This window comes from Medicago sativa, chromosome 3 (assembly GCF_051527215.1).
Source record: "Medicago sativa cultivar Bolivia chromosome 3, Bolivia_mono, whole genome shotgun sequence".
Lineage (NCBI taxonomy): Eukaryota > Viridiplantae > Streptophyta > Magnoliopsida > Fabales > Fabaceae > Medicago > Medicago sativa.
Genome location: NC_140751.1, coordinates 85,162,921 through 85,172,011, shown reverse-complemented (window position 1 = coordinate 85,172,011; position 9,091 = coordinate 85,162,921). Strand labels below are relative to the sequence as shown.

General features: G+C 31.9%; 1 pseudogene across 4 annotated transcripts; it reads right to left on the bottom strand.

The window, feature by feature from the left end:
• Positions 1-4,733: 4,733 nt before the first annotated feature.
• On the bottom strand, positions 4,734-7,741 carry LOC146941225 (scarecrow-like protein 1 pseudogene; annotated as a pseudogene). 4 transcript variants are annotated; one of them, XR_015032289.1, is made up of 3 exons: positions 7,492-7,741; positions 6,672-6,910; positions 4,734-6,585 (listed from the first exon to the last, which is right to left on the bottom strand). The product of XR_015032289.1 is annotated as a scarecrow-like protein 1 pseudogene, transcript variant X3 (transcript). The 4 variants fall into 4 exon arrangements; XR_015032288.1 differs by having other exon boundaries at positions 6,672-6,899; XR_015032287.1 differs by having other exon boundaries at positions 6,672-6,723.
• Between the last annotated feature and the right edge of the window lie 1,350 nt (positions 7,742-9,091).

Sequence of the window (9,091 nt, the reverse complement as noted above, 5' to 3'; positions counted from 1 at the left end):
TAATGTGGTGGATTTGTTTTAATTTAAGTGCATGTGGTGGGAAAACAAGCATAAATTAAAGGGAATGAAGTAGCCTATAAAAAAGAAGAAATGATGTGAAGTACGAAGAAGAGGAACAACCCCTTCAAGAGTCTGAATATGTGGTCAATCTTTTTAAGTTTATTGGTTGTTAATTTTATTTGCAATCAAATTGTATTTCGTTCCTAGTAGACATGAATTCAAAAGAGTACCATCACAATTCTAAGCAGTGATCGATGTAATTAATATAGTGATTAGATAAATCAAACGTATACAAGTATTAAATCAAACTAACCATTTCCAATGGTACGGTCTTGATGCTTTGAGGGTTTAGTTTCTTATAAAAAGAATCTTAGAGAGTATGATTAATTTATTATTATAAGTCTTGAGATGAGCAAGGTTTAGCAGATCTCTATTTATCATGTTTTTATTTTGTATGCCATAAGTTTTATAAATTATTATTAGGTTAAATACCACTTTTGGTCCTTTTAATTTGACAGAATTTTCAAGTTAGTCCTTTAAGTTTCAAAAGTTTCAATTAGGTCGTTTTAGTTTGATAGAATTCTCAAGTTAGTCCTTTAAGTTTCAAAAGTTTAAAATAGGTCTTTTTAGTTGATAAATCATTTCACCGTTACTCCTGATGTCGGTTAATAGTTAATTGATGCAGATGTAGCCATTAAGTTGTTGACTTGGATCAAAATGCTGCCTTCTGAAAGCTCCAGAGTGTCAAAATGCTATGTTTAATGGTCACAAATGATCATTTATAGTGCTAGAAAGGCAGCTATTTACAACAACAAATGCCTTTCTAACACTATTAAACGATATTTATAGTGCTAAAATGATGTTTGTGACCATTAAACGTAACATTTTGACACCCTGAATCTTTTAAAAGGCAGCGTTTTGATCCAAGTCAACAACTTAACGACTACATCAGCATCAATTAATTATTAATAGACAACAGAGGTAACGGTGAAATAGTTTATCAACTAAAATGATCTATTTGAAACTTTTGAAACTTAAAGGACTAACTTGAGAATTCTGTCAAACTAAAAGGATCTATTTGAAACTTAAAAGCCTAACTTGGGAATTCTGCAAAACTAAAAGGACCAAACGTGGTATTTGACTATTATTATTATTATTATACACAATGTTAAATAAATTATATTTGGGTATGAAATACTATATATTAATTTATACAAAGAAATATAGTCAAATATATATATATATATATATATATATATATATATATATATATATATATATATATATATATATATCGTCTGAACCCTAGTTGATGGAATGAGAGTGGTTTGGGATTGTCTGGTTGGTTACTTTGTTAATTACCAAAAGGGACAACAATTCAAGTTTATATGATTAAATTTTGAAAAGGGTATATTAGTCACTTTACTGATATATTACATTAATTAGTAGTTTTTTTAAGGAACGCCCTGTTTGGTAAAAATAGAGGATAGCTTATAGTTTATAGCTGATGAGAGATAGCTTATAGCTTATAGCTGATGATAGATAGCTTATAGCTGATGACAGATAGCTGATAAAAGTGTTTGGTAAAATTAGAGGTTCAACTGTCTGATAAATCTAAATTAACATAAATGGACATTCTTAATTCATAATAATACTTTCTCGGATAAATATTTAAGATATTTGAAAATTTAATTTTTTAATTTAATATATATTATAAATATTATTAAGTTAATTTTTTAATAAAGTTTTATTTTAAATTTAATTCATTTCAGTTTTTATACTTTATTAAAAAAAAATGAAGTATGAAAGTTTATTTTAAAAACAAAAACAAGTTGTCTCTATATACCTAGAATAACTGGATACACATTCAACTCATTCATGTATACTGGTAAACATGAGTTTTATTTAAAATAATATAAGTACAAAATTTATTTTAAAAACAAAAATGTTACAAGAAAAAAAAAAAAATAAGTCGTGTATATTGAACGCAAAATCATATGCCACTTCCACGCAGTAGCAGTAGGTACGGAAATGTCATATGTACCTGGGCATAGAAGAGAAGCATTAAAAACATAACAAATTTGTTTTAAATAATAAAGGGTAAAAATGGATTTTAGATAAAACAATAAGGGTAAAACTGGAAAAAATATATGATAAGCTATAAGCTATAAGCTCAAACACTACTTGGAATAGCGTCTGAAAAATAGCTTATAAGCTCGTGAAATAAGTTATAAGCTCGTTGTAAAAAACCGTTACCAAACAGAGCTTTTTTTGTCTTACGAACTTATAAGCTATCCGCTATAAGCTATAAACACGTTTTTTAGCCTTGCCAAACAGAGCCTAATTAGTAGTTAGTAGACAAAAATTAAACAAGCTTCTCCTTCTCAAAGGAAAAAAAAAAGATTAAACAAGCTTTCATCCCTAAACCTAGGTGAAAACCCAATATTTCTTGATGCTATTGCGATTGATCTTCACCATCCTTTCGTCATTGTTTACCATTGACGTTGACAAGAGTGTTTCTTCCTTATTTTGTCGTTCCTTCAAAGCGTTGCAAACCAGCTGCACTAAATGGGTTATACCGATTTGAGTAGGCAAAACATTGTTTTTAGTAAATCTTCTCTTGTATCTACTATCATCTTAGCAACATTCATTATGATAAATCCTCCATTTCCATGTTTTACCTAGTTCTGTTTTTTCCAAAGAAATGTTTAAAATTTAATTCACAATGGAGGTTGTTTTAAAAGTGGGTTGTGTATTATAAAACTGGATTTTTGTGAATATTAAGGATAGTAATACTCCAAGATAAATCAATTCCGGAGTTGTTTATATGTATATTACTGGAGACCAATTGTAACAGTTGACAAGTTAGAATAGTTGTTTATTGATTTGAAATTAAAAAAGGAATTTGTAATTTGGGATTGGTTCCAAGTTGCAACGATTTGAAAATTTTATTAAAATGTTGATTTATTCAAATGAATTTGTAAATGGTGATTGGTTGCCATGTTGCAAAAATATTAGTTAAAGGAATATATAAATGTTGCTCGGTAGCCATGTTGCAACACTATAAATTTTATAGTTAAATTGATAATTGATTCAAAGGAATTAATAAATGGTGATTAGCTGCCATGTCGCAACATCTTGCAAATTATAGTTAAACTGGTTATTAATTATAAATGTTGTCATTCCTTCTTACTTGAAGAAGAACATCAAGAAATATCCATTGTAAAGCGTTAAAAAACTGTAGTGTTTATGTAACATATTTGTCAGGGTTAATTAAAATTGTAATGATTTTATTACTACACCGTAGATATCAGACGAGTCAACAAATTATTTGAGTAACAGTAGTGATGGATATGAGAATGGAGATGGTGAGTATGAAGATGATAACGCAATAGTTTTTTTTAATAGAATTTTCGTTCATTCATACTTAACAATTATTCTGAATGATGTTTTCTTAAAGAGTTTTCTCAGTTTAACAAAGAATTAAGATGTAAACACAATCATATCATATTCAGTTGCCTTTAAAGCCGAATCTTCTTAAAAAGCAGAAGAAAAATTGTTTGTCATAAAAACCAATTATTTGATTATTTACCATTTTAGGGAGAATTTTGCACAAAAATGTAAAATTTGGGGGTGGGGGGTATGTGCCCATAAAGCTATAAGGTGTAGGGCTTTGTGCGGATGCCACAGTTAAAAAAAAGTATCTTCTTTAAAATTTACATTCAATCTTTTTAATTATTAATTTTTGAATAGGAAAACGATCACCTACTCCCTCCGGTCCTATTTATAAGAGAAATTTGGGTCAACAAAAATGAATGTATCTGGTCCACTTTTTTAACCAAATACATTAACTTTTGTTGACCAAAATTTCTCTTATAAATAGGACCGGAGGGATTATGAAACACGGACACTCCTCGGATCAGGCGTGTCCTGGTATTGGACACGTATCGTGTCTGACACCAACACGACACCGACATTTGGAATTACACTGAATTATGTGATTTTTTCAAATTAATAGCTGTGTCGGCGTGTCAGTGCCCGGTGTCCGTATCCGTGCTTCATAGATGATCACTAATACAATTTTCACAAACGATTGTGACCACTCAACAAAAACAAGGTGGCATAAAGTTCCTTCCTCTCTCAAAATAAAATAAAATAGAAGTTCCTCAATTTGTTTTGCTTTGAAATTATAACTAATTATTAGGTTCTATCTGGAGTTTGTGTGTACTTAGGTGCTTGCTGATTCATGCCGTCTTGATCTTTCTTTATACCATCTTGATTTTAATTAGATTACAAACAAAAAATCATTTTCTTTTATATAAAACAAGTCATACCTGTTGCATTGCAAATACATAGAAAATTATTGATGTCACATTGCACTTATAGAGCTACATAAAAAACTTGATGTCACTGTCCAAATCACATTCTTTGAGCCTTTTTAAAATCCAAGTTGATTTGTGGGAAAATTTTTTCCTCATTGCTAACAAGGAATTATGGCATGGAAAGTGTTTCAATACACCAAAAAATCCAACATTTTAAAGGTAGGTTATAAACACATTGCCGTCGACCCACTAATGCACATTTTAACTAAGGACAAAACCGTGAAGACTCGTATAAGACTCAAAGCGGACAATACTTTAAAACACGATGCGGCGGACATGAAGTTAGAACAGAATAAAAAGCCTGAGCATAGCTGTTTCATGCTCCCTTTTCCTCCTGGTTATGTTAAGCACTTATATGAAATGAAAGTTCATTATTTACTAAACACTACAGTACAAAGATCAGAGTGAGTGTACAGAACTATTGAACAAGCAAGCAAGCAAATACTACATCATCAAATACTAGAATGAGTCTATCCTGATATGAAATATTATCTTGGTCACCTCCATGCTGAAGCAACAATCAAGTTTTTGTCTTCCCAACCAAAATGAAGGGCACCCTTTTCCTCCTTTATCTTGTACCTATCACAGTACAACTTAACTTGTTTTCGGATTTCATCACTCACATTTGTGCTCATTGGTGATGAACTGAATCCAGCCATTGTCATCCTAGCTCTCCATTTTCCCGCGACTTCATACCGTTCTATCCTATCTTCACCTTCACACGCAACCGTATTAACAATATCTCTTGCCAAACATTGCCTCTCAACATTCATCCTATCCTGGCTCTCTCTAGGAAGAGTAACATCAAGTGACTCAAACACAGCAGAGTAGTAATTGTAAGCTTCAACAAATCTCTGCAAAAACGGGGCGGTATTGGTGTTTACATCTTGCTCCACGACCGTTACAAGTTTTGGATTCAAACTCTTTACCAAGCGAAGAAGTTGGTCTCGTTCGTTCACCGTTGAAACGCTCTCGTCAGGCATGTGATGAAGCTGGAATGCAAAGTTCACCACAAGAGCTTCTCCACGACGACAATCAAGCATCGATGAGGTGACAATTGAAGTCCTCGATGAGATCGCTCGAAATTCAAATGACAAACCAAGTGCTTCTGCTAGTTGCTCAAGTCTTTGTCCTATGATCTTTAGTCCTCCAACGGATCGCTGCACGGACTCAGGATCATCAATCCCGGTTAATCTAACATGTGATGGCTTACAAGACCTCGAAGCAAGTGTTTGAATCAGGGTTATGTACTGACTTCCTTGATTGATATCAAAATCTATTATATGAATCTTCATTTCATATTTAACCGCTTCTGTTATTGCATAGTTAGCTGCAATAAACCCGAATTTAAAACACGGACAAACCTCGAACAGTATCTGCATCGCTGCTAGACGGTCCGAAGAAGGAGGTTCCTTGCATTTCAAAGCTCTATAAATACTTTTTCCGGATTCAGCGAGGCGAGCGGCGAGTCCCTCCACCATGTAGGCTGCAATTCTTTGGGAAGGCTCTCCTTGAATTGAGACAATTCGTCGGAGATTGTTTATCATCGACGATGCTTCCTCTTCATTTCCTTCTGAAATTGCAGTAGCACATTCATAAAGAAGTTGCTTGGGGGTCCTAGAAATTTTCGTTATTTCTTTGTTGGTGCTACTGATGCTGCTAATATTGGAATCTGGAGACGAATACTCCTTTGGTGAGTCATGGTCATGGAACAGCAGCATATTCTGAATTGGATCAGGATCAGCCCAATCAATAATGTTAGGATCAATTTCCATGCTTTGAGAATTACCATATTCCTCTTCTTCCTCAATGTCACTATCATCAAGTAATGCCCTCTCCAATGCTTCTAGTTTTGATCTCATTGCACCATCAACTTCAATTGAATTCACGCTTCGATTTCCCATCACCAAATCTGATCCGAAATTGGACTGATCAGCACCACGTTGCCTTGTTGGCATGAAACTTGTAGAGATGTCAGAACTAGATGGTTCTATTAGTTCTTCTGTCTGTGAGTCATTGAAGTACTTCTCGTAACTCTCGCTCGAGTAGGTATCTGTGATATAAATGCTTCTATGCTTATGAGAATAAGAAATTTGGGAGGAAAAATCAGGGTTAACATCGATTTCCTTTGGCGATTTGAGCTTAGTGCTTTTATGTGATGGTGGAGCTAGCTCAGAAGACCCAATTAATGACATGGTTGTACCTGTCATTCAGTTCACACATAATGTTACTTCATTATGTGTGAAAACACTTAGTCAGAAAAATGCCATAAAGTTTTTGCTTTCTCACCTTGAGAATACGGTCAACAAGACATGAATTCTTGTTGATCTTTCTAGCATGACTGTGCCATGATGGGAGAAACAAAAGAAGAAAACAAACTTAGAAAATCCTTTTCAGGTATGATGAATATGACAAAATATACTGGTACTTATAAATTTAGAAGTCTTCATAACAGATAAATATAGTCAAATCATCATGAATCAGCTGGTTGATAATCCATTATGTCCAACTCCAATTCTGAAAAGATTCTATGAAGAAAAGTATTAGATACTAGCAAAAACTTTCACACTGCTTGATTCAGAGAAGGCCTGCTAAGATTGAAACTATACAATTACTAACTATGATATCACTTGGAAAACCAAGAGAATGATTTTCATACCTTTTTCTAACAAAAGCTGATTATTAGAATTAGTCAAACATAAGTTGATTTGGCAGTTGAAATTCCACTTTATCATTACAAAATATTATAGTGGCCTTACAAATAAATCAACATTGATCATTGATTCTTCAGAAAATCAATTGTTTTCTTAAATTTTTTCCCTTGTTAGCTGGAAGAATATCCTAGCCACAACCACTATGAAGAAACCAAATTTATTCTTCTTATTATTTTATTTATTTACTTAAGACAAAATTATATAGTCCTCCCTGCTTTGAACCTATTCTTGTCTGAAATTCCAACTCAAAAGATGAGTACATAGTTCAAAGTGATAAAACCAGGGAAAGGCTACACAACACCCTTTGGAAGCAGACACATATACAAGAAAAAAAATTAAAATTTGGTACAATCACATTCACATGCATCATACTATATAAATTACATGTATAGTACCTCTTATAAGAAGGAGAGATCCAAGTAGTTAAAATAATCAAAAGGAAGTGTATGATCTGTTGCATGCAATTGTTCTTAACCATGAACCAGACAGACCAAAGAGCATAGAAGTCCTCCTACTTTGTCATTTTGTGAGAGAGAGAGAGAGAGAGAGAGAGAGAGAGAGAGAGAGAGAGAGAGAGAGATGAGAATGAATGAACCTTTGAAGGAGAAGAAAGCATAATTAGCATTGGTTTTTGACAAGAGGCATGAGACCACTTCTTGATGTGTGTTTTTCTATATTAAAAAAAAATTGTTGGATAGAGAATTCAAGTTGATACTAAAGCAACAAGTAAGATCAAAGCTAATAGCCGAATAATACTTACAAGTGGATACTTTGAGCGCTGAGCTAATATATAATAAGCAGAGTCAAATCAAAGTATAGAAATGAAGAAAATAGACTTTAAAACTCAATAATTTGGAATAATAGTAATAATAATAATAATGCAAAGACAGTTGAGAGGAATCCAAAAATCTAACTCTTTATAAATATGTAATAGTATATTTTTATTTTATTTTCTTAAAGATAATATATTTTTAGAAAAGATAATATATTTTTTTTAAGTAACAAATATTACAACTTTATTAAAAAATTTAAAGGCTTAAATACACATTTCATCATCATTTTCTTTGATTCATGAATTTAATTTTCTACTTTAAATCTAAAATAGTCTTCCAATTTTTAAAATTTAAAAAAATAACAATAATTGAGTGATCTCTCTCAAAAAAAGTTTTGTGTAATTGCTTTTATTAGAGGAAGTTTAGTGCATATGCTTGAAATTTCTTAAAATCATCCATGTGTAAAAAATATAGATAATTTTAAGAAGTTTAACAATATTAAAAAATTAATTTTTTATGAAGACTTATTTTAAGCATAACCAAAAACGGAATTGACCTGTTCGAAAACAGTCAAGAGCTTCATGACAAAAACTAGAGAGCTTCTGAAAAATCACCAAGCGCCAAAATTAACGAAGCTTCTTTGTATTCACCACACTATAATTTTTACGTATGTCGTCGTCTACGATCTATGTTTATACCAAAGTTAACGAAACTTCAAATGTTACATTATATATCCCTAAAAAAAAATGTTACATTATATATGTATATATGCATTGGTTGGTGCAACCAGAACATGTAATTTCATACATGATCATGTATATATGTCACTGTAATTTTTTTGCTTAAATTCATCTTTGATCTTTCAATGTTGGCCATCGAGTGAGCAAGGACTTTGTTGACCATTGTGGGGGCAATATATTCTCTTCATATTAATCATATATAACACGGTCAATGTCCACTTCTTGTATGATAATTGATATGTATGAAAATGGAATTTACAATTTTACAGTGCCTAGTGACGTACGATCTTACATCATATGATATTATAATTGAGCAATTCTTACATGGTCACAGACCCAAATCAAATTTATTTGGTCACACACACAAATGTAATAAATTTAAAGAAAAATTATTTAGTTACATCATTCAAATTCATTCTCTTTTATTTTTTCTTCATTTATGAGTGTGTGTCCAAATGAAATTAATTTAGGGTTGTGTCCAA